General features: G+C 35.5%; 2 long non-coding RNA genes across 3 annotated transcripts in view; one reads left to right on the top strand and one right to left on the bottom strand.

Moving 5' to 3' along the window:
• Positions 1 to 27,001, bottom strand: part of LOC139518419 (uncharacterized) — a 41,414-nt gene that overhangs the window by 6,430 nt on the left and 7,983 nt on the right. The window lies entirely within an intron of this gene.
• LOC139518418 (uncharacterized) lies at positions 1,175 to 15,898 on the top strand. Its single transcript, XR_011663338.1, has 3 exons — positions 1,175 to 1,352; positions 2,477 to 2,584; positions 15,739 to 15,898. It is a non-coding gene; the product is annotated as an uncharacterized lncRNA (long non-coding RNA).

Below are 27,001 nucleotides of genomic sequence, written 5' to 3'. Positions count from 1 at the left end.
GACAGATATATAAAGTAGTGATAGATATATATAGTGTGGTGATGGATATGTCAAGTGTAATGACAGATATAAAAAGTGTGGTGATAGATATACAAAGTGTGAGGACAGATATACAAAATGTGGTGACAGATATATTAAGTATGGTGACAGATATGTAAAGTGTGGTGACAGATATATAAAGTCTGGTGACAGATATATAAAGTGTGGTGACAGATATAGAAAGTTTAGTGACAGATATATAAAGTGTGGTGGCTGATATATAAAGTGTGGTGACAGAATATAAAGAGTGGTGACAGATATATAAAGTGTGGCGACAGATATATAAAGTGTGGTGACAGAGTCTGGTGACAGTTAATATATAAAGTGTGGTGACAGATATATGAAGTGTGGTGACAGATATTATGGTGACAGATATATAAAGTCTGGTGACAGATATATAAAGTGTGGTGACAGATATATAAAGTCTGGTGACAGATATATATAAAATGTGGTGACAGATAGAGAAAGTTTAGTGGCAGATATATAAAGTGTGGTGGCAGATATATAAAGTGTGGTGACAGAATATAAAGTGTGGTGACTGATATACAAAGTGTGGTGACAGATATATAAAGTGTGGTGACAGATATATAAAGTGTGGTGACAGAGTCTGGTGACAGATATATATAAAGTGTGGTGACAGATATATAAAGTGTGGTGACAGATATTATGGTGACAGATATATAAAGTCCGGTGACAGATATATAAAGTGTGGTGACGGATATATAAAGTGTGGTGACAGATATAAAAAGTGTGGTGACAGATATATAAAGTCTGGTGACAGATATATAAAGTTTGGTGACAGATATATAAAGTCTGGTGAAATATATGATAAAGCGTATAAAACGGTAGGCACTTATTGTTAACCATCGAGAGACGTTAACCACCGAGAGTCGGTTTTTAGACCCGCCCAGTGCACCTAGGCACGCCTACTTTTGGAGCTCTTTAGTTTGAAGATAAGAAAAATATACGAAATTACGGAACTGTGTACCATGTTTTATACTTGTTGTTGTTGGTGTTTCTTGCGCATGCGCACAAAGCACGGTGATAGTTACGGTTACTGACTCAGGAACCTTGTATATTATATACCTCGGTTAACAGACGTTTAATAAACTGGATCCCTGTTGTGTTCACTTATCGATACACTACGATGGAATTACGGACCAGTTCAACATAAACATGGTAAATAGATAGACAGCTGATAATGATTAAGAAATAACCTGGAATAAGAAATGAGTTAACTATTGATTATAACAGAGACGAGAATGCCATCGTGTTTGTTCTGCTAAAAAAAAGCAGGAACATTGGAGTTTATGGTTAGATTTTAAATATTTATTGTCTCCAAACTGGGTAAATTTGATATAGTAACAACCCCCCTCCCCCCCTTTTTTTTTAAATAACTCGAGAACCACACATCGCGCTCGCTTAACAAAGTAACAATAAGAAATAATTATTGTTAGTTTCAAGAATAATTAATCGTCAAAACTTATCCCCTCCCCGACATCAAAGGAAGTAAAATGTATTATCCCAAAATTAGACCAAATTATTATGATATAAGGACGTCTTGACAGGCTATTATTTTATTTTGTTTTGTTGGTGTTTTTTTTTTTGCTTTGACGTCTTCCTCCTGTATGAAAAAAAAACATAATAGACCCCCCCCCTTTTTTCCCCATAATATAGCTTTTTAAGAAGTCATAATTATTTGGACTACCCCTGAATATATTTCAGACAGACTCTTCTCTAAAAAAATGTAAACATGATTTGAGAGAAATCTTTGGAATAGTTTTTTAAATGATTTAATTATTATATGTCATGATACATATAATTAACATAGTTATAAACTGAGACTACTAGTATAACACATAGTGTTATATTAGTCTCAGCTATAAACTTTCCATTGTATTGACCAATATGACTAACTCATATGCTCTTTCCCATAAATGTTACAATATCAATATATTACAGTAAAACTGATAGTTTGATGACATTGTTTAAGACTATTGACCTCAGGTCAGCCAAAACTGAGTTTAAAACTGTAATTTATTCATTAAAACAGTTCAAGACATGTACCTTCTGAAATGTGATTGCATCAAAATTAAACCTAAGGCATAACATACTTAGTGTGCAGGAAGTGCCACCAAATAAATACTGATTTGTAAAATTAGATGATGATATTTGTGAAGTCAAAGATATTATAGCTAGTTATAACTGGTTTTAGATATAAATCTGAGTAAAAGGTTGATTTATATGTGCTCTTTCATGTTTAGATTATAATTTAAATTTAATCTTTTGAAGTTTTTTTTATAATATTAAGACATTAAAATCACAATTATTTATTTATACACAAAAAAATAATTTTTGTCCTTTTTTAGTTGAATGACTGTACACAAACATTATACACACATAATTTTGATAATTCTGTAATGTTTTTTTTCTATAGCCCCAGAATGTGACAAAAGACTTATTAATCCAGATTTACAAAAAATAGAAATAGTTCAGCTACCATAAGACTGCTATGACAAAAATTGTGCAGTTTCCAGAATTTGAGGTAGAGTATAGTTAGGAATAGTTTGATTATGCAGATGCTTAGTTTGCCATAAACAATTATGCCCTTGATACAAAAGCAGAGGAAACAAAAAAGTATGAAAATAGTTGAAAAAAGTAATCATTATTACCTAATATACTGTAAATAGAAAAAGAGAAAGGCACTGGTTATGATTTGGTATTTTTAATAGCATTATCATTTGTCCATAACTTGGAATATATACTGGATTGAGCTTGACATTTATTTAATATCATTGACATGGTTGCAAGAAATGAAAGATGGTAATTTAAACCTAGCAATTTTATTAAGATTTAAAAAAAAAAGCTTTTGATTAGGTAGAATATGACTTTCTTTGTTTAAAGCTCGACATTTATGGATTTAGTGAGACTACTGTTAGTTTTTTTAAGTCGTACCTGAATAACAAAAGGTATACATTTGTAATGTTAACTCTGAACAACAACATGTAAAATTTGGTGTTCCCCAATGTTTTATACCTTGTCCTCTATTGTTTGTGCTATTTATAAATGACCTTCCCTTATGCATTAAAAATTGTGAAACAGACCTATTTCGTTGTATATGCTGATGACACCACTATTCATAAATAAGGGGGAAACATCTAGAAAATATAAATGATGATGTTCAAGAAGATTTATACCGGGTTGAAGAGTGGTGTAAAATGAATAACATGTTCATAGATGCAAATGAAACAAAATGTTTGATTACTGGAACAAAGCAGAAACTATTCAGACTTTTCAACCAAACTTGATAATAAATTAAAGTATTACAAAATTCTTCATGTTAAAAAATATTAGTTTCAAAATTGACAGCCCACTAAGTAACTGGAGAAATCAAATTGACCAAGGTTGTGCTAATATATCATCCAGAATATATATACCATCTTTCTTAAATACATTTTTTTTTATATAACTGCAAGAAAACATAATACAATGGGTGTTCTGCCCCTAATTGACTACTGTTGTATTATTTGGGATGAATGTAAAAATTGAGGGATAACAAGAATTTTAAAAATCCAAAAAAAGGGCAGCATGATAAATTCTAGATGCAGATCCGTTATCCCTCTTGGTATATAGGAGCACTATATTCTATGTTAACCTCCAACAGTAGGTATAAACAAATACTGTTGATAGACGGTATATAGGAGCACTATATTGTATGTTAACTACCGACGGTAGGTATAGACAAATACTGTTGATAGACGGTATATAGGAGCACTATATTGTATGTTAACCACCGACGGTAGGTATAGACAAATACTGTTGATAGATGGTATATAGGAGCACTATATTGTATGTTAACTACCGAGGGTAGGTATAGACAAATACTGTTGATAGACGGTATATAGGAGCACTATATTGTATGTTAACTACCGACAGTAGGTATAGACACATACTGTTCATAGACGGTATATAGGAGCACTATATTGTATGTTAACCACCGACGGTAGGTATAGACAGATACTGTTGATAGATGGTATATAGGAGCACTATATTGTATGTTAACTACCGACGGTAGGTATAGACAAATACTGTTGATAGACGGTATACAGGAGCACTATATTGTATGTTAACCACCGACGGTAGGTATAGACAAAAGTAAAAACACAAAAATACTGAACTCCGAGGAAAATTCAAAAAGGAAAATCAAAAATCAAAAGGCAAAATCAAAAGTCCAAACACATCAAACGAATGGATAACAACTGTCATATTCCTGACTTGGTACAGGCATTTTCTAATGTAGAAAATGGTGGATTGAACCTGGTTTTATAGCTAGCTAAACCTCTCACTTGTATGACAAAATACTGTTGATAGATGGTATATAGAAGCACTATATTGTATGTTAACTACCGAGGGTAGGTATAGACAAATACTATTGATAGACGGTATATAGGAGCACTATATTGTATGTTAACTACCGACAGTAGGTATAGACACATACTGTTGATAGACGGTATATAGGAGCACTATATTGTATGTTAACTACCGACAGTAGGTATAGACAAATACTGTTGATAGACGGTATATAGGAGCACTATATTGTATGTTAACTACCGACAGTAGGTATAGACACATACTGTTGATAGACGGTATATAGGAGCACTATATTGTATGTTAACTACCGACGGTAGGTATAGACAAATACTGTTGATAGACGGTATATAGGAGCACTATATTGTATGTCAACCACCGACGGTAGGTATAGACAAATACTGTTGATAGATGGTATATAGGAGCACTATATTGTATGTTAACTACCGAGGGTAGGTATAGACAAATACTGTTGATAGACGGTATATAGGAGCACTATATTGTATGTTAACTACCGACAGTAGGTATAGACACATACTGTTCATAGACGGTATATAGGAGCACTATATTGTATGTTAACCACCGACGGTAGGTATAGACAGATACTGTTGATAGATGGTATATAGGAGCACTATATTGTATGTTAACTACCGACGGTAGGTATAGACAAATACTGTTGATAGACGGTATACAGGAGCACTATATTGTATGTTAACCACCGACGGTAGGTATAGACAAAAGTAAAAACACAAAAATACTGAACTCCGAGGAAAATTCAAAAAGGAAAATCAAAAATCAAAAGGCAAAATCAAAAGTCCAAACACATCAAACGAATGGATAACAACTGTCATATTCCTGACTTGGTACAGGCATTTTCTAATGTAGAAAATGGTGGATTGAACCTGGTTTTATAGCTAGCTAAACCTCTCACTTGTATGACAAAATACTGTTGATAGATGGTATATAGAAGCACTATATTGTATGTTAACTACCGAGGGTAGGTATAGACAAATACTATTGATAGACGGTATATAGGAGCACTATATTGTATGTTAACTACCGACAGTAGGTATAGACACATACTGTTGATAGACGGTATATAGGAGCACTATATTGTATGTTAACTACCGACAGTAGGTATAGACAAATACTGTTGATAGACGGTATATAGGAGCACTATATTGTATGTTAACTACCGACAGTAGGTATAGACACATACTGTTGATAGACGGTATATAGGAGCACTATATTGTATGTTAAGTTGTTAACCACCGACGGAAGGTATAGACATATACTGTTGATAGATGGTATATAGGAGCACTATATTGTATGTTAACTACCGACAGTAGGTATAGACAAATACTGTTGATAGACATCAACGGTATATGGGAGCACTATATTGTATGTTAACCACCGACGGTAGGTATAGACAAATACTGTTGATAGACGGTATATAGGAGCACTATATTGTATGTTAACTACCGACGGTAGGTATAGACAAATCCTGTTGATAGACGGTATATAGGAGCACTATATTGTATGTTAACCACCGACGGTAGGTATAGACAAATACTGTTGATAGACGGTATAAAGGAGCACTATAATGTATGTTAACCACCAACGGTTGGTATAGACAAATACTGTTGATATACGGTATATAGCACTATATTGTATGTTAACTACCGACGGTAGGTATAGACAAATACTGTTGATAGACGGTATATAGGAGCACTATATTATATGTTAACTACTGACGGTAGGTATAGCCAAATACTGTTGATAGACGGTATATGGGAGCATTATATTGTATGTTAACCACCGACGGTAGGTATAGACAAATACTGTTGATAGACGGTATATAGGAGCACTATATTGTATGTTAACTACCGACAGTAGGTATAGACAAATACTGTTGATAGACATCAACGCTATATGGGAGCACTATATTGTATGTTAACCACCGACGGTAGGTATAGACAAATACTGTTGATATACGGTATATAGCACTATATTGTATGTTAACTACCGACGGTAGGTATAGACAAATACTGTTGATAGACGGTATATAGGAGCACTATATTGTATGTTAACTACCGACGGTAGGTATAGACAAATACTGTTGATAGACGGTATATAGGAGCACTATATTGTATGTTAACTACTGACGGTAGGTATAGCCAAATACTGTTGATAGACGGTATATGGGAGCATTATATTGTATGTTAACCACCGACGGTAGGTATAGACAAATACTGTTGATAGACGGTATATGGGAGCACTATATTGTATGTTAACTACGGACAGTAGGTATAGACAAATACTGTTGATAGTCGGTATATAGGAGCACTATATTGTATGTTAACCACCGACGGTAGGTATAGACAAATACTGTTGATAGACAGTATATAGGAGCACTATATTGTATGTTAACTACCGACAGTAGGTATAGACAAATACTGTTGATAGACGGTATATAGGAGCACTATATTGAATGTTAACCACCGACGGTAGGTACAGACAAATACTATTGATAGACGGTATATAGGAGCACTATATTGTATGTTAACTACCGACAGTAGGTATAGACAGATACTGTTGATAGACAGTATATAGGAGCACTATATTGTATGTTAACCACCGACGGTATGTATAGACAAATACTGTTTATAGACGGTATATAGGAGCACTTTATTGCATGTTAACCACCGACGGTAGGTATAGACAAATACTGTTGATGGATGGTATATAGGAGCACTATATTGTATGTTAACTACCGACAGTAGGTATAGACAAATACTGTTGATAGACGGTATATGGGAGCACTATATTGTATGTGAACCACCGACGGTAGGTATAAACAAATACTGTTGATAGACGGTATATAGGAGCACTATATTGTATGTTAACCACCGACGGTAGGTATAGACAAATACTGTTGATACACGGTATATAGGAGCACTATATTGTATATAAACTACCCACAGACGGTATAGATTAATACTGTTGATAGACGGTATATAGGAGCACTATATTGTATGTTAACTACCGACGGTAGGTATAGACAAATACTGTTCATAGACGGTATATAGGAGCACTATATTGTATGTTAACTACCGACGGTAGGTATAGACAAATACTGTTCAAAGACAATATATAGGAGCACCATATTGTATGTTAACCACCGACGGTAGGTATAGACAAATACTGTTGATAGACGGTATATAGGAGCACTATATTGTATGTTAACTACTGACGGTAGGTATAGCCAAATACTGTTGATAGACGGTATATGGGAGCATTATATTGTATGTTAACCACCGACGGTAGGTATAGACAAATACTGTTGATAGACGGTATATAAGAGCACTATAATGTATGTTAACCACCAACGGTTGGTATAGACAAATACTGTTGATATACGGTATATAGCACTATATTGTATGTTAACTACCGACGGTAGGTATAGACAAATACTGTTGATAGACGGTATATAGGAGCACTATATTGTATGTTAACTACTGACGGTAGGTATAGCCAAATACTGTTGATAGACGGTATATGGGAGCATTATATTGTATGTTAACCACCGACGGTAGGTATAGACAAATACTGTTGATAGACGGTATATAGGAGCACTATATTGTATGTTAACTACCGACAGTAGGTATAGACAAATACTGTTGATAGACGGTATATAGGAGCACTATATTGTATGTTAACTACCGACAGTAGGTATAGACACATACTGTTGATAGACGGTATATAGGAGCACTATATTGTATGATAAGTTGTTAACCACCGAAGGAAGGTATAGACATATACTGTTGATAGATGGTATATAGGAGCACTATATTGTATGTTAACTACCGACAGTAGGTATAGACAAATACTGTTGATAGACATCAACGGTATATGGGAGCACTATATTGTATGTTAACCACCGACGGTAGGTATAGACAAATACTGTTGATAGACGGTATATAGGAGCACTATAATGTATGTTAACCACCAACGGTTGGTATAGACAAATACTGTTGATTTACGGTATATAGCACTATATTGTATGTTAACTACCGACGGTAGGTATAGACAAATACTGTTGATAGACGGTATATAGGAGCACTATATTGTATGTTAACTACCGACGGTAGGTATAGACAAATACGGTTGATAGACGGTATATAGGAGCACTATATTGTATGTTAACTACTGACGGTAGGTATAGCCAAATACTGTTGATAGACGGTATATGGGAGCATTATATTGTATGTTAACCACCGACGGTAGGTATAGACAAATACTGTTGATAGACGGTATATGGGAGCACTATATTGTATGTTAACCACCGACGGTAGGTATAGACAAATACTGTTGATATACGGTATATAGCACTATATTGTATGTTAACTACCGACGGTAGGTATAGACAAATACTGTTGATAGACGGTATATAGGAGCACTATATTGTATGTTAACTACCGACGGTAGGTATAGACAAATACTGTTGATAGACGGTATATAGGAGCACTATATTGTATGTTAACTACTGACGGTAGGTATAGCCAAATACTGTTGATAGACGGTATATGGGAGCATTATATTGTATGTTAACCACCGACGGTAGGTATAGACAAATACTGTTGATAGACGGTATATGGGAGCACTATATTGTATGTTAACTACGGACAGTAGGTATAGACAAATACTGTTGATAGTCGGTATATAGGAGCACTATATTGTATGTTAACCACCGACGGTAGGTATAGACAAATACTGTTGATAGACGGTATATAGGAGCACTATATTGTATGTTAACTACCGACAGTAGGTATAGACAAATACTGTTGATAGACGGTATATAGGAGCACTATATTGAATGTTAACCACCGACGGTAGGTACAGACAAATACTATTGATAGACGGTATATAGGAGCACTATATTGTATGTTAACTACCGACAGTAGGTATAGACAGATACTGTTGATAGACAGTATATAGGAGCACTATATTGTATGTTAACCACCGACGGTATGTATAGACAAATACTGTTTATAGACGGTATATAGGAGCACTTTATTGCATGTTAACCACCGACGGTAGGTATAGACAAATACTGTTGATGGATGGTATATAGGAGCACTATATTGTATGTTAACTACCGACAGTAGGTATAGACAAATACTGTTGATAGACGGTATATGGGAGCACTATATTGTATGTGAACCACCGACGGTAGGTATAAACAAATACTGTTGATAGACGGTATATAGGAGCACTATATTGTATGTTAACCACCGACGGTAGGTATAGACAAATACTGTTGATACACGGTATATAGGAGCACTATATTGTATATAAACTACCCACAGTAGGTATAGATTAATACTGTTGATAGACGGTATATAGGAGCACTATATTGTATGTTAACTACCGACGGTAGGTATAGACAAATACTGTTCATAGACGGTATATAGGAGCACTATATTGTATGTTAACTACCGACGGTAGGTATAGACAAATACTGTTCAAAGACAATATATAGGAGCACTATATTGTATGTTAATCACCGACGGTAGGTATAGACAAATACTGTTGATAGACGGTATATAGGAGCACTATATTGTATGTTAACTACTGACGGTAGGTATAGCCAAATACTGTTGATAGACGGTATATGGGAGCATTATATTGTATGTTAACCACCGACGGTAGGTATAGACAAATACTGTTGATAGACGGTATATAGGAGCACTATATTGTATGTTAACTACCGACAGTAGGTATAGACAAATACTGTTGATAGACGGTATATAGGAGCACTATATTGTATGTTAACCACCGACGGTAGGTATAGACAAATACTGTTGATAGACGGTATATAGGAGCACTATATTGTATGTTAACTACCGACAGTAGGTATAGACAAATACTGTTGATAGACGGTATATAGGAGCACTATATTGAATGTTAACCACCGACGGTAGGTACAGAAAAATACTATTGATAGACGGTATATAGGAGCACTATATTGTATGTTAACTACCGACGGTATGTATAGACAAATACTGTTTATAGACGGTATATAGGAGCACTTTATTGCATGTTAACCACCGACGGTAGGTATAGACAAATACTGTTGATGGATGGTATATAGGAGCACTATATTGTATGTTAACTACCGACAGTAGGTATAGACAAATACTGTTGATAGACGGTATATGGGAGCACTATATTGTATGTGAACCACCGACGGTATGTATAAACAAATACTGTTGATAGACGGTATATAGGAGCACTATATTGTATGTTAACCACCGACGGTAGGTATAGACAAATACTGTTGATACACGGTATATAGGAGCACTATATTGTATATAAACTACCCACAGTAGGTATAGATTAATACTGTTGATAGACGGTATATAGGAGCACTATATTGTATGTTAACTACCGACGGTAGGTATAGACAAATACTGTTCATAGACGGTATATAGGAGCACTATATTGTATGTTAACTACCGACGGTAGGTATAGACAAATACTGTTCAAAGACAATATATAGGAGCACTATATTGTATGTTAATCACCGACGGTAGGTATAGACAAATACTGTTGATAGACGGTATATAGGAGCACTATATTGTATGTTAACTACTGACGGTAGGTATAGCCAAATACTGTTGATAGACGGTATATGGGAGCATTATATTGTATGTTAACCACCGACGGTAGGTATAGACAAATACTGTTGATAGACGGTATATAGGAGCACTATATTGTATGTTAACTACCGACAGTAGGTATAGACAAATACTGTTGATAGACGGTATATAGGAGCACTATATTGAATGTTAACCACTGACGGTAGGTATAGACAAATACTGTTGATAGACGGTATATAGGAGCACTATATTGTATGTTAACTACCGACAGTAGGTATAGACACATACTGTTGATAGACGGTATATAGGAGCACTATATTGTATGATAAGTTGTTAACCACCGACGGAAGGTATAGACATATACTGTTGATAGATGGTATATAGGAGCACTATATTGTATGTTAACTACCGACAGTAGGTATAGACAAATACTGTTGATAGACATCAACGGTATATAGGAGCACTATATTGTATGTTAACCACCGACGGTAGGTATAGACAAATACTGTTGATAGACGGTATATAGGAGCACTATAATGAATGTTAACCACCAACGGTTGGTATAGACAAATACTGTTGATATACGGTATATAGCACTATATTGTATGTTAACTACCGACGGTAGGTATAGACAAATACTGTTGATAGACGGTATATAGGAGCACTATATTGTATGTTAACTACCGACGGTAGGTATAGACAAATACTGTTGATAGACGGTATATAGGAGCACTATATTGTATGTTAACTACCGACAGTAGGTATAGACACATACTGTTGATAGACGGTATATAGGAGCACTATATTGTATGATAAGTTGTTAACCACCGAAGGAAGGTATAGACATATACTGTTGATAGATGGTATATAGGAGCACTATATTGTATGTTAACTACCGACAGTAGGTATAGACAAATACTGTTGATAGACATCAACGGTATATAGGAGCACTATATTGTATGTTAACCACCGACGGTAGGTATAGACAAATACTGTTGATAGACGGTATATAGGAGCACTATAATGTATGTTAACCACCAACGGTTGGTATAGACAAATACTGTTGATTTACGGTATATAGCACTATATTGTATGTTAACTACCGACGGTAGGTATAGACAAATACTGTTGATAGACGGTATATAGGAGCACTATATTGTATGTTAACTACCGACGGTAGGTATAGACAAATACGGTTGATAGACGGTATATAGGAGCACTATATTGAATGTTAACCACCGACGGTAGGTATAGACAAATACTGTTGATAGACGGTATATAGGAGCACTATATTGTATGTTAACTACCGACAGTAGGTATAGACACATACTGTTGATAGACGGTATATAGGAGCACTATATTGTATGATAAGTTGTTAACCACCGACGGAAGGTATAGACATATACTGTTGATAGATGGTATATAGGAGCACTATATTGTATGTTAACTACCGACAGTAGGTATAGACAAATACTGTTGATAGACATCAACGGTATATGGGAGCACTATATTGTATGTTAACCACCGACGGTAGGTATAGACAAATACTGTTGATAGACGGTATATAGGAGCACTATAATGTATGTTAACCACCAACGGTTGGTATAGACAAATACTGTTGATATACGGTATATAGCACTATATTGTATGTTAACTACCGACGGTAGGTATAGACAAATACTGTTGATAGACGGTATATAGGAGCACTATATTGTATGTTAACTACCGACGGTAGGTATAGACAAATACTGTTGATAGACGGTATATAGGAGCACTATATTGTATGTTAACTACCGACAGTAGGTATAGACACATACTGTTGATAGACGGTATATAGGAGCACTATATTGTATGATAAGTTGTTAACCACCGAAGGAAGGTATAGACATATACTGTTGATAGATGGTATATAGGAGCACTATATTGTATGTTAACTACCGACAGTAGGTATAGACAAATACTGTTGATAGACATCAACGGTATATGGGAGCACTATATTGTATGTTAACCACCGACGGTAGGTATAGACAAATACTGTTGATAGACGGTATATAGGAGCACTATAATGTATGTTAACCACCAACGGTTGGTATAGACAAATACTGTTGATTTACGGTATATAGCACTATATTGTATGTTAACTACCGACGGTAGGTATAGACAAATACTGTTGATAGACGGTATATAGGAGCACTATATTGTATGTTAACTACCGACGGTAGGTATAGACAAATACGGTTGATAGACGGTATATAGGAGCACTATATTGTATGTTAACTACTGACGGTAGGTATAGCCAAATACTGTTGATAGACGGTATATGGGAGCATTATATTGTATGTTAACCACCGACGGTAGGTATAGACAAATACTGTTGATAGACGGTATATAGGAGCACTATATTGTATGTTAACTACCGACAGTAGGTATAGACAAATACTGTTGATAGACGGTATATAGGAGCACTATATTGAATGTTAACCACAGACGGTAGGTATAGACAAATACTGTTGGTAGACGGTATATAGGAGCACTATATTGTATGTTAACTACCGACAGTAGGTATAGACAAATACTGTTGATAGACGGTATATAGGAGTACTATAGCGTATGTTAACCACCGACGGTATGTGTAGACAAATAATGTTGAAAGGCTGTGTAAAGGAGTACTTTATCGTATGTTAACCATCGACGGTAGGTATATACAAATACTGTTGATAGACTGTGTTAAGGAGCACTATATCGTATGTTAACCACCGACGGTAGGTATAGACAAATACTGTTGATAGACGGTATATAGGAGCACTATATTGTATGATAAGTTGTTAACCACCGAAGGAAGGTATAGACATATACTGTTGATAGATGGTATATAGGAGCACTATATTGTATGTTAACTACCGACAGTAGGTATAGACAAATACTGTTGATAGACATCAACGGTATATGGGAGCACTATATTGTATGTTAACCACCGACGGTAGGTATAGACAAATACTGTTGATAGACGGTATATAGGAGCACTATAATGTATGTTAACCACCAACGGTTGGTATAGACAAATACTGTTGATTTACGGTATATAGCACTATATTGTATGTTAACTACCGACGGTAGGTATAGACAAATACTGTTGATAGACGGTATATAGGAGCACTATATTGTATGTTAACTACCGACGGTAGGTATAGACAAATACGGTTGATAGACGGTATATAGGAGCACTATATTGTATGTTAACTACTGACGGTAGGTATAGCCAAATACTGTTGATAGACGGTATATGGGAGCATTATATTGTATGTTAACCACCGACGGTAGGTATAGACAAATACTGTTGATAGACGGTATATAGGAGCACTATATTGTATGTTAACTACCGACAGTAGGTATAGACAAATACTGTTGATAGACGGTATAAAGGAGCACTATATTGAATGTTAACCACAGACGGTAGGTATAGACAAATACTGTTGGTAGACGGTATATAGGAGCACTATATTGTATGTTAACTACCGACAGTAGGTATAGACAAATACTGTTGATAGACGGTATATAGGAGTACTATATCGTATGTTAACCACCGACGGTATGTGTAGACAAATAATGTTGAAAGGCTGTGTAAAGGAGTACTTTATCGTATGTTAACCATCGACGGTAGGTATATACAAATACTGTTGATAGACTGTGTTAAGGAGCACTATATCGTATGTTAACCACCGACGGTAGGTATAGACAAATACTGTTGATAGATGGTATATAGGAGCACTATATTGTATGTTAACCACCGGCGGTAGGTATAGACAAATACTGTTGATAGATGGTATATAGGAGCACTATATTGTATGTTAACTACCGACGGTAGGTATAGACAAATACTGTTGATAGACGGTATATAGGAGCACTATATTGTATGTTAACTACCGACGGTAGGTATAGACAAATACTGTTGATAGACGGTATATAGGAGCACTATATTGTATGTTAACTACCGACAGTAGGTATAGACACATACTGTTGATAGACGGTATATAAGAGCACTATATTGTATGTTAACCACCGACGGTAGGTATGGACAAATCCTGTTGATGGACGGTGCAAAGGAGTACTTTATCGTATGTTAACCACTGACGGTAGGTATAGACAAATACTGTTTACAGACGGTATATAGGAGCACTTTATTGCGTGTTAACCACCGACGGTAGGTATAGACAAATACTGTTGATGGACGGTGCAAAGGAGTACTATATCGTATGTTAACCACTGACGGTAGGTATAGACAAGTATTGTTGATATACGGTTGATAGGAGGACTGTATTGTATGTTAACCACCGACGGTAGGTATAGACAAATACTGTTGATATACGGTATATAGGTATTTTATGTCAAACATCGACGATAGGTATGGACAAAATCCGGCAAATACTGTATACAGACAGTGTATAGAAATACTGTATTGTATGGTAAACACTGACGGTTGGTATGGACAATTTCTGTATCATGCATCAATTGTAAATAAAAGTATCATGTGAGTGACACAGGCTCATTGAAGCCTCTAGTTTTGATATTATTAATGTGGAGATCTGGTCTAATTTATCATATTCTCTATTACATGCATGATAACTGCAACAATTGAATTGAAATAAAAGTGATAATATTTCTGTTGTAGGTTATCAAGATTTAGTGTTTCCATACAAGTGACAAAGATTGAACAACAAAAACATCTCAGACTTTACAGGACAGAGTAGACTTTTTTCACTGTGCTTAGTTTTGTCTTTATGTCTAAATTATGATACCTTTAAAAAAAAACAATAAAATATGGAATAACATTTATTTCTATCTTATAAAGTGGAGTGAAGAAATAAGGGGTCATTGAAAACATAAGAATATATTGCTATCATATATATGCAAATCAGCAGCCCATACATTTGCTATAGCACATAAATATGGGACCAATAATTTCAAGTTGCCTTTTAAAAAAGACCTTATTAATGTTATGCGAGATACCACCAAAGACCACTAGGTGTTGATCAAATGATATTGTAAATAAGAGGGTTGTCCAAAATATTTCCAACAGCTGTTTGATATACACTACCTTAATCAAACCACAATGGTAAAAAAACAGTTTTGGTCAGTCTTAAAAGAAGCAAATATAATTTAGAAAAAGTGCAAGCTGTTGATAAAAACTACAAATAACTGCCAGTCCTAAATGTGGGTGGAGATTACCATTTAGCACAAATGAGTTTCTGGCCTAAAGAAAGTAATTTCGGCACAAACCGATTATACCCTTTCAAAAACTATGTGTAGTCCCTTTTATAAAAGTGGCAGATTATCTTTCTATGTAGAGTATCTATGACAACTAACTGCTGCTCCTAGTGACGTTAGTCTTTGGTTTTTGAAAAGATTGGATATATTGTCACAATTCTTTTCTAAGGTACCGGTCTGATAAACAGGAAGTAGCCAGATTAGCTACTAAATATATGCACACTGAAATATAGTCCCTTAAAATTCCCTGGCTGTGTACATGTTCAGATACGAACTATGAAAATTTTGTTTATATCTTTAGAGAAGTAAAATCAAGTATGTATGTCTTTAGTTTTGTCAAATTGCTGTCTTGTTTTGTCCTGTTATTAGGTAACAGTACTGATACAATACTGTAAAAATACGGAAATGTGGTATGATTGCCAATGAGACACCTACATGTATCCACTCAAGTTCAAAAAATAAAGTGGATGTAAGCAGTTATATATGCAACCATACAGCCTTCAACAATGAGAAAAATCATATCAAATAGACCCTTGTAAATAGGTGTTGATCAAATGATATTGTAAATAAGAGGGTTGTATATTTCATGACGGTTACGGGTATAATACTAAACCCCTAACAAGAGGGATTGTGCCTGATATTCATATGATGAAGACATAATCTTTCAATCAGTTTAATTGAGGTCTGGTTCTGGCATGTCAATAACTGCTAGTAATCTGTTGCTATTTATGTATTATTGTCATTTTGTTTATTTTCTTTTGTTTCATATTCTGACATCGGACTCCGACTTCTCTTAAACTGAGTTTTACTGTGCGTATTGTTTCGCGTTTGTTTTTTCTACATTGGATACAGGTATAGGGGAGGGTTGAGATCTCAAAAAACATGTTTAATCCCGCCGCAATTTTGCGCCTGTCCCAAGTTAGGAGCCTCTGACCTTTGTTAGTCTTGTATGATTTATAATTTTAGTTTCTTGTGTATAATTCGGAGCTTAGTATGACGTCCATTATCACTGAACTAGTATACATATTTGTTTAGGGGCCAGCTGACGGACACCTCCGTGTGCGAGAGTTTCTCGCTACACTGAAGATCTATCGGTGGCCTTCGGCTGTTGTCTGCTCTATGGTCGGGTTGTTGTCTCCTTGACACATTCCCCATTTCCATACTCAATTTTATAGTATGATTTACATCTGCAATAATCACGAAACAATCAGAGACAAGTTTGGGTCTAAATCTGTATGTCCCACATAATCAAATTGACCGAAGAGAGAGGCGAAAGATACTAAAGGCTTATTCAAACACATAAGTCAATAATAAACTGACAAAACCACGGCAAAAAAAAGAGAAAGATTAAAAAACAAACAACAGAATGCAAAACACAACAAAGAACATCACAGACTGAACAAAACGAACCTCGCCAAAAAACTGGTGTGACCAAATGACTAATTTATCTCAGCCTTACATTATTTAGCAGACCCTTTATTATACCAAACCAAACAAAGTTCTTTATGGTACAATGTTTTTGATCCATCGGTCTGTCAGTCCTGTTCTCGTTATTGCAACTCCTCTGAAACCACATAACAGAGTTTTATAAATCTTTGTAGATAATGAGGAAATTATGAAGACCACAACAGAGTTTCATGAATTTTTTAGATAGTTAGGACATGCTATGTAAATGTGCATATTGGCAGAAAATCATGATTAATTTTTTATGCCCCACCTACGATAGTAAATGGGCATTAGTTTTCCGGTCTATGCGTCTGCTCCTTCGTCCGTTTTCTCGCTTCAGGTTAAATGTTTTTGGTCAAGGTAGTTTTTGTTGAAGGTCAGGTCCAATAAACTTGAAACTTAGTACATATGTTTCCAATAATATGTTTGTTTCTAAGCTTAATGCCAAAGAAGGTTTTTTCCCCTATTTCACGGTCCACTGAACAACGAAAATGATAGGGCAAGTGGGGAACGGTGTACGATGGACACATTCTTGTTTTTGTGGAGCCTGCGACTTGTCGCAGAAAGCTCGACATAGGAATGGTGATCCGGCGGCGGCGGCGACAGCGTTAGTTCACTTCTTAAAAGCTTTATATTTTAGACGGCGCACGACCTGGATGCTCCATACTTTAAATACAGATGCCTTAAGTTTGGAAGTTTCCGTCTGTCACATGTCCATTGTCCTTGAACTCATTTTCATGGTTCAGTGACTACTTGAAAAAAAGTTAAGAGTTTTTGTAATTTATCTCATATTATGGGTAACTATGTTTAGTATTTGCGTACCTTGGTCAGCATGCCCATCAGACAGTTTTCACTTGACCTCGCCATCATTTCATGGATCAGTGAAAAGGGTTAAGTTTTTGGTGGTCAAGTCTATATCTCAGATACTATATGAAATATGTCTTGTATATTTGGTGTATGGAAGGATTGTAAGGTGTACATGTCCAACTGGCAGGTGTCATCTGATCTTGACCTCATGTCCTTGGTTCAATGGTCAAAGTTAAGCTTTTGAGTTTTGTTCGTTTTTTCTAATACTATATGCAATAGGTCAACTATATTTGGTGTCTGGAAATATCTTATGATGTCAGCCTCGTAAGTCTCATTTGACCTTGACCTCATTTTCAAGGTTCATTGTTCAGTGTTTAGTTTTTGTGCCAAGTGTCATCTGATCTTGACCTGATTTGTATTGAATTATTGTAAGGTGTAAATGTATTCCTCATTTTGGTCATATGACCTTGATCTCATTTTCTTTGGTCATGTTATTAATAAGTTTATGTGATAATTGTAGTAAAACTTTATATTTAGGTCTATCAACATAAATAAGGCGAGAAATTTCAACGTGTGTACTCTTGTTAGGAATTAGGAACTATGCCTTCTGAACTTAGAATTTCGGCCTAAATATACTTCTGCATATCTTCTGAAATTACACAACAGAATTTCATGCGTGTTTGAACTAAATAATCTGTTGAAATTGTGTTTGCTTAGTGACAATGTCGGGCTGTGAAGTATGTGAGCGTGCTCACAAAGGTTCTTTGATTACACACAGTCAATGCATTGTCTGTGCTTCCCAGATACAGTCTGTATGCATTTTCTTTGTTGTAAATTAAATTAAGTTTATGTATTGTACGTCGTTCTTAGTCTTTATTAATTGTTTATATGCTTTGACTATGAGTCTAAGATACTTCTATTGTCGGTATATCTTAGATTTAGTCGGTTAACACTGTCTATGGATCAGAGACACAGTATGTATGCATTGTAAGTTGTTCCAAGTTGAAATAAAAGTCTGTATGTTTTGCCTGTTACTGCAAGATAAAGTGTGTGCACTGCCTGTGGCTCTTATATACAGTGTGTATGCATTTTCTGTATGCTTTATCTATGGGTCTAATTTTTAGATACAGTATGTATACAAACTGTATCTCTGACCCATATACAGTGTCCAAAAAAACTCTGTTTTAAGATCTCTAACCCATATACAGTGTGAAAATGATCTTTGGTTCTAAGATGCATTTTGTTTGATTGGCTGAATGCTTAGTATATATTGGTTTCGATATATGGTCTGTATGTATTGTATGGATCTTATATATTTGTATTTTTTTCCATCTGATGAGTAAGCCTTTTTCAACTGATTTTTATAGTTCGTTCTTATGTTGTACTGTTACACCAAAGTCCCAGGTTATTGGAGGTTTTGGATCCCGCTAATATGTTTAACCCCGCCACATTATCTATGTATGTGCCTGTCCCAAGTTAGGAGACTGTAATTCAGTGGTTGTCGTTTGTTTATATGTTACATATTTGTTTTTCGTTCATTTTTTGTATATAAATTAGGTCGATAGTTTTTTGTTTAAATTGTTTCACATTGTCATTTCGGGACTTGTTATAGGTGATTATGCGGTATGGGCTGTGCTCATTGTTGAAGGCCGTACGGTGACCTATAGTTGTTAATTTCTGTGCCATTTTGGTCTCTTGTAGAGAGTTGTCAGTAGTGTTTGTGGGACAGAATGAACCCATAAAGGTGGACGTCGGACGCTGACGCTATATTTGGACCTGGGTGTGAACGCCGACGCCATATTTGAGCCTTAACGCGGACGCCATGGTCGACCATGAAATCGGGACGCGAATTTGGGGTTGGACCGTATGATTCGGACATCGAGACACCGACGCCATATTTGGGCTTTAAACTTGGACGCTATAGCTTAATGTTGCATCAGACTACCCTTTAAAAGTGACGCCATACCCTTAAAAGTGGACGGTATATTCTCGAAAACGGACGAGAATTTGTCTCTGATAAACGCTTACCCAACCCCTAGGTAATAAGTCTGTGATAATTTTGAAAAGAATCTTCTACCTCTTAAATAATTAACTGCTTATACATGTTTATAACAACTGTAAGAATTCTTCAAGATATACTATTTATATTAATCAGAAAAACTGTCACTCAATGCAGTAGGCGGAACTATTCCCGTGTAAAGAGAATTGGATTAAAATGTTTGATATCAATACATAAAATATTTGTCTTTATCTTTTTAATTTTTGGATTTCTTATCTTATTAACATGACAATCGTGAAACATTCAGTAGTATTGCTTTCTACGGAAGCCCATTTAGGACCTCCAAAAGGTATAAAATTATTTGAATTCGAAATCACGAATTTAAATTGTTATCTCGAATTTTATAATTCGTTTTAACAGATTAAATTTGTGATAATGAATTGGTGAAAATCGTTATAACAGATCTTGTAATTCGTTATTAAGAATTAAATTCCTTATCACAATTTTTTGTAATTTGTGATAACGATAAATTCGTTATTATAACGATTTTATCGTTATAACGAATTGTAGAATTTGTTTAAACTGATTAAATTTGTGATAACGAATTTGTGGAATTCGTTATCACAGTTTTTATTGTAATTGGTAACTTCAGATTAAAATTCATTATCACAGATTTTTAGCTCACATGGCACACAGAATTAAGAGAGCTTTCTTCCTCACTCTGCACTTATCGCTGTTTATTACTTTTACAAAAATCTTCTTCATAAAAACCTTATTGACAAAGTGAAACAAACTTGACCGCAATCAATTTAGTTTTAACGCATTTTACACTATACCTAGAAATTTTTGTCGTGTAAACGGGTGGGTTTATTAGCCAGCGACCCAGTTTACACACCGAAACTATCCGGGGAAAAATATGTCTAATTCTCATGTTTCTTGACCGAAATATTTTTATTTTTTATTTTCTACCCAAGTTTTTTTAAGCGGTGAATATCATTAGTGTGTGTACCTGGATACATTTTACACAGATGCAACGGAAATAGTTTCGCCAACATGGTTTATCGAAATGTAAACCTAGGGATGAAAATCTTAGGTTTTACACTTCGATTAACCATGTTGCCGAAACTAATTCTTTTGCTTCTGTGTAAAATATATTAATTGGCGATACACACGAAGGAAATCGCCTGTCTAAGAAGACTTAAAATTAAGAAAAAGGAATACAAATGTTACTGTCACGAATTATGGGTATCAAACACATTTTTTATTCCCCCGCCGCTAGGCGTGGGAGAAGTTTAGTCTAGCCCTTGTCCGTCAGTCCAGTCCGTTTGTCGGGTACGTTCCCAGAAATGGTTTCCGTTTGCCTCAACCAAATGTTATAAATTCAACTTATACACTATGCCAATTACTAAAACACACAGATAAAATTTGAAATTGAAGGGCGTCTCTTTTATAGTTCGTGAGTTATGCCCCTTTACAAATGGTCAAAGACGTAGTGCTTATTCTGTAATTTCCGCTCTCTACATTTAGTTTGCCACAACCCAATGTTATTGAATTAATACACAATGTTTATTAACACAATGATCAAGTTTAAAATTGGGTGACGTCACTTTTACCGTTCTGAACTTGTGCCCATTCAGCGCTAATTTACAAAAACAAAACAAAACCAACAAACAACCAAATTAAGTGTCCAATCAATTTTGCTAATTTTTAAAATAGAAATCGTTAAAACTAAATTGCTCGTGGTCAAGTTTGTTTAACTTTGACCAAAAGGTTTCTGTAAAGAGACAAAAGCTCACTTAACCCTGTGTGCCAGGTGAGGTAGTTCAAATTTAGGTGAAAATGTTTTTAATCTGAAATCACAAACTACATAAAAAAAATGTGATAACAAATTCCACAATTTCGTTATCACGAAGTTAATCCGTCATAACCATTTATACAATTCGTTATAACGATTTTAATTCGGTATCACACATTACAAAAAATTGTGATAACGAATTTAATTCGTAATAATTCGTAACGAATTACAAAATCTGATATAACGATTTCCAACAATTCGTTCTCACAAATTTAAGCTGTTATAACGAATTATAAAATTCGTAATAACGATTTAAATTCGCGATTTCGAATTCAAATTATATTTGTGGGAGGTCTTATGGGCGTCCGTAGCTTTCCGACTTATTTGAACCACTTAATTAATATCCTATGGTCCTTTTTAACATGACATCTCAAATAATTAGATTAAGAGATAAAGCACATCTGGTGATTAAAAATAAGTATCTTTATACACTTTCTTTCAATAACATGTTTACAGGTGTACACTGTTTTATTTGGTTCTAATTAACGGACACCAATTATAAAAATATAGTCTGTGACATTAAATAATTATCTTTATCTTTTAGATAAGCATGACAACCGTAAACATTGAGTAGTATTGCATTCCAACTCATTTCAACCACATATAATTACTATCATATGATTAGGATTTCAACCCAAATGATTAACTAAAACCACGTCTGGTCATTTAAAATTGTTTCTCATTTAACATAATCTTAACTATATATATTTGAAAATTCCACGGTCGTAGTTGGTTTTTATCTTCAAAAATACACGGATAATATATTTAATCAATCAATATTTATATACAAGGAGTTTGGATTGGGTTTACAGAAAAGAGAATAATGGACGAAAAAATAAATAAAGAATGATATGGGCGAGAAAAATAAAGAATAAAGAAATATGACCAAAATAAATATAAAGAATAGTGAAATAGGGTCTGGTAAAATATATCGAATAGAGAAATATACGGCTGCTTAAATATAAGGAATTAAGAATTATGGGATGTTAAACTATAAAAAAAATTATAAAGGAATACAAACAAATACGACTGTTACAGTATATAATTGCAGTAGCATTTTTTGTTTGTTTGTGCACGTGCAAGAATTATGTCCGTGCAGAGAAACAAGAACCGGTTTGAACCGGTATAAATGAGATGATTCTGGCTCTGTAGGTGGCCGGCTCTTAGCATACGGTCCAATCAAACAAGTTTTATGTCTATATAGTCCTTAACATAAAATTATGATGAAGATTAATAAATGCTTAAGGAAGAAAGATGATCAGGAGGATTCATTAATTATACAGAAACACAAAAATGGTATTGACTATAATAATTATTTCAACCATATAGAAGATAAATTAGTCTACTGCAATTATATAGTTATACACAACACATTTTAGCCTATTGCAAGGCAAAATTTATGTTCCTATCCAATATACCCTTTATCCCGCGGGGTGGCCTCTTTTACAAGACCTATACCTATTGTTTTTATGGCTAACGTGTTCTAAACATTCATGAACTATTTGCCACTGGACGTTAAGCAATCAATTACTATTTCCGTTTATTTCCTTAAATACGGCTTTGAGTATAACAAAGCTGTAAGAGAGATACTAAAGGTTTCAATGGAATTAACACTATGGACGAGTTTTGTTTATTTATTAATAGCGAAAACTCGCTTTCATCCATCGTTTGAAAATAACGTACGTGGCAATTTCAAAGTGCGCCTTCCAAAACGCTATACGTTGGATGGATCGTGGGAATGTGCATTGAAGGTGTCGTTCATACCGGAATTAGAAGCCTAAACGAGACGTATGTACTTCTGTTCCGATTTCGTGCGCCAGTCGTACGTTAGGGAAAATCTCTCCATATTCTCCAGTCGATACGATTAAATGAAGATATCACGGACGTGACGTTTGGGAAACCAGTCTATTTCACGGTAACCAGGAATGAATTGTATCACATCGAATTTGTTTTGAGATACGATCATCTTCAAATATGTCGTCTAAAAGATGACCATGTATTTCTCTTGCTATATTTTCGAAGGAAGTGAAGTAAATCTATAAGAGGAAACTACTCACTGTCATTTAGGAATTTACGAGTATGTTTAATTGCAATATTTGCCGTAAAGTGTATGTGTGGCCGCACGATCTTCAAAGACATATAAGAAGTAAGCATTCTTCCGATGAGCAACTATACCACCCAGGTGTTACCCAGCAGCAGCAAAAGCAGCAACAGCAGCAGCAGAAAAAGAAGCAGCAGCAGCAAAAGCAGCAGCAGAAGGCTTTCGTGTTTAGACACCCTTTCACCATGATTGTGTCCGGTCCAACCTCCTGCGGAAAAACGTATTTTATTTTATTTGTTTCAACACATAAAAAAAACTGTGAAGTCCTAGACCAGACAGGATCGTTTGGTTGTATAAAAGGTGGCAACCTCTTTACGAGGAAATACAACGAACAGTGCTTCCACCCGTTGAATTCATTCGTGGAATTCCTTTTGATCTCGAAAGGGACGATTTTTTCGATCCCAACATTCGACACATGATACTATTAGATGACCTCATGTCGACATCGGACAAAGACTCCAGAATAAATGATTTGTTTACGGAAGGGTGTCACCATAGGAATTTATCGGTCGTCGTTTTTAATCAGAATTTATACTTTGGCAAAGACCCCACCCAGAGACGAAACTGTCATTATCCCATTCTCTTTAATAACCCCATTGATCGACAGCCCATCGTGACTCTTGGCCGACATATGTATTCTTCTCGAGGGGACTTCTTTCTCCGGAAATTTGAAGAGACAAAGAGGACACCTTTCGGGTACTTTCTTGTTGACCTAAAAACTAGAACCCCAGAAGCCTCCGGATTGCACACAGAGGTCTTGCAGGTCGGTCAAGGAGAGACACCAGACGGACAGAGGGATGACGACCGTCTCTCGAATACTTTTGAAGACGATAGTTCGGTCTCATCAGACGAAGATATTGCCGACGAGACAACACATAGTTCGTCAGAGGATGCTGAAACACGGAAAGATCTCATCGCCTGTCAGGATTGCGGAGTATTTAGTGTTTGCACACCTACGTGGATTAGAAGCCCAACGTCAGCAAGGTTGTGGGAATAAAAACGGCATTGCTCTCCCGATGACCGGGAAAGATGTAGAGGATGCTTTGAGTGGATTGTCCGTGACCGTTTGCTGTGCAGAAGACTTGCCTAGATATGTGAGCGACAGGCGTAGAAGGTTTGTGGTCAATACGGACAACTGTGATCAAAAGGGGAGTCATTGGGTTGCATTTCATTTCCCCGCATCGGGTCCATCAGAAATTTTCGACTCCTTAGGACGATTACCGGAAGAGTACCAACGCTATTTCAGAAATGTACTCATCGTCGATGGACCGAAATACTGTGTGGTTTGCAATCAAATCCAACCCGATGATTCAGATACATGTGGCCTGTATTGCATTTATTACGTCAAACTGAGATGTCGGGACTCGAGATGAAGGACATTATCAACAACTTTTCAGCCACTGACACGATTCAGAATGACAGTAAACTCGTAGCTCTATTTGGTTAAATGAAAACTAATGATACAAAAAAAAATAATGAAAAAAGAAAGAAAAGAACAAAAATATCTTAAAACACCTACATGGATGTATAGCAGGTCTCAAGTCTTGAAAAACTCTTTCTAGGGTCATTAAAAGTATCCACCCTGGAGGAACATTAAGATATAGCGTCCAGGATTTAAGACCAAATATGGCGTCGGCGTCTCGATGTCCGAGTAACATGGTCCAACCCGAAGTTTGCGTCTTGATTTCAGGGTCGACTATGGCGTCCGCTTTAGAGCCCAAATATGGCGTCGGCGTCTGCGCCAACTTTCGAATATGGCGTCAGCGTCCGACGTCCACCTTAATGGGGTCATTCTGTCCCACAAATACTACTGTTGTCTCATTGGCAATCATACAACATCTACTTTTTTATATTATATATATATTATCTATACGTATATATTTTCTATATACGAATTTTACATGTTTAGATGATGCAATGAAAATTCAGAAGATATGTGGTAATATTGCCAATGAGAAACTTATCCACCAAAGACAAACGAATGTGAATCAGCCATGAGTTACACATATGTATTCATGTAAAATGCTATTAAAACCCATTCCTGACTAGATGTGACGAAAAACGAAAACAAACAGCCCGATTAATGCTGAAACGATAAACGTAAAATCAATATCAAAGACAGCAACCAATAACAATACAGTGCTCCTATATATCGTCTACCAACAGTATTTATCTATACCTACCGTCGGTGGTTAACATACAATATAGTGCTCCTATAAACCGTCTATCAACAGTATTTGTCTATACCAACTGTCGGCAGTTAACATACAATATAGTGCTCCTATAAACCGTATATCAACAGTATTTGTCTATACCAACTGTCGGTAGTTAACATACAATATAGTGCTCCTATATACAGTCTATCAACAGTATTTGTCTATACCTACTGTCGGTAGTTAACATACAATATAGTGCTCCTGTATACCGTCTATCAACAGTATTTGTCTGTACCTACCGTC

Source organism: Mytilus edulis, chromosome 4 (genome assembly GCF_963676685.1).
Source record: "Mytilus edulis chromosome 4, xbMytEdul2.2, whole genome shotgun sequence".
Lineage (NCBI taxonomy): Eukaryota > Metazoa > Mollusca > Bivalvia > Mytilida > Mytilidae > Mytilus > Mytilus edulis.
This window is presented reverse-complemented; position numbering and strand designations above follow the sequence as displayed.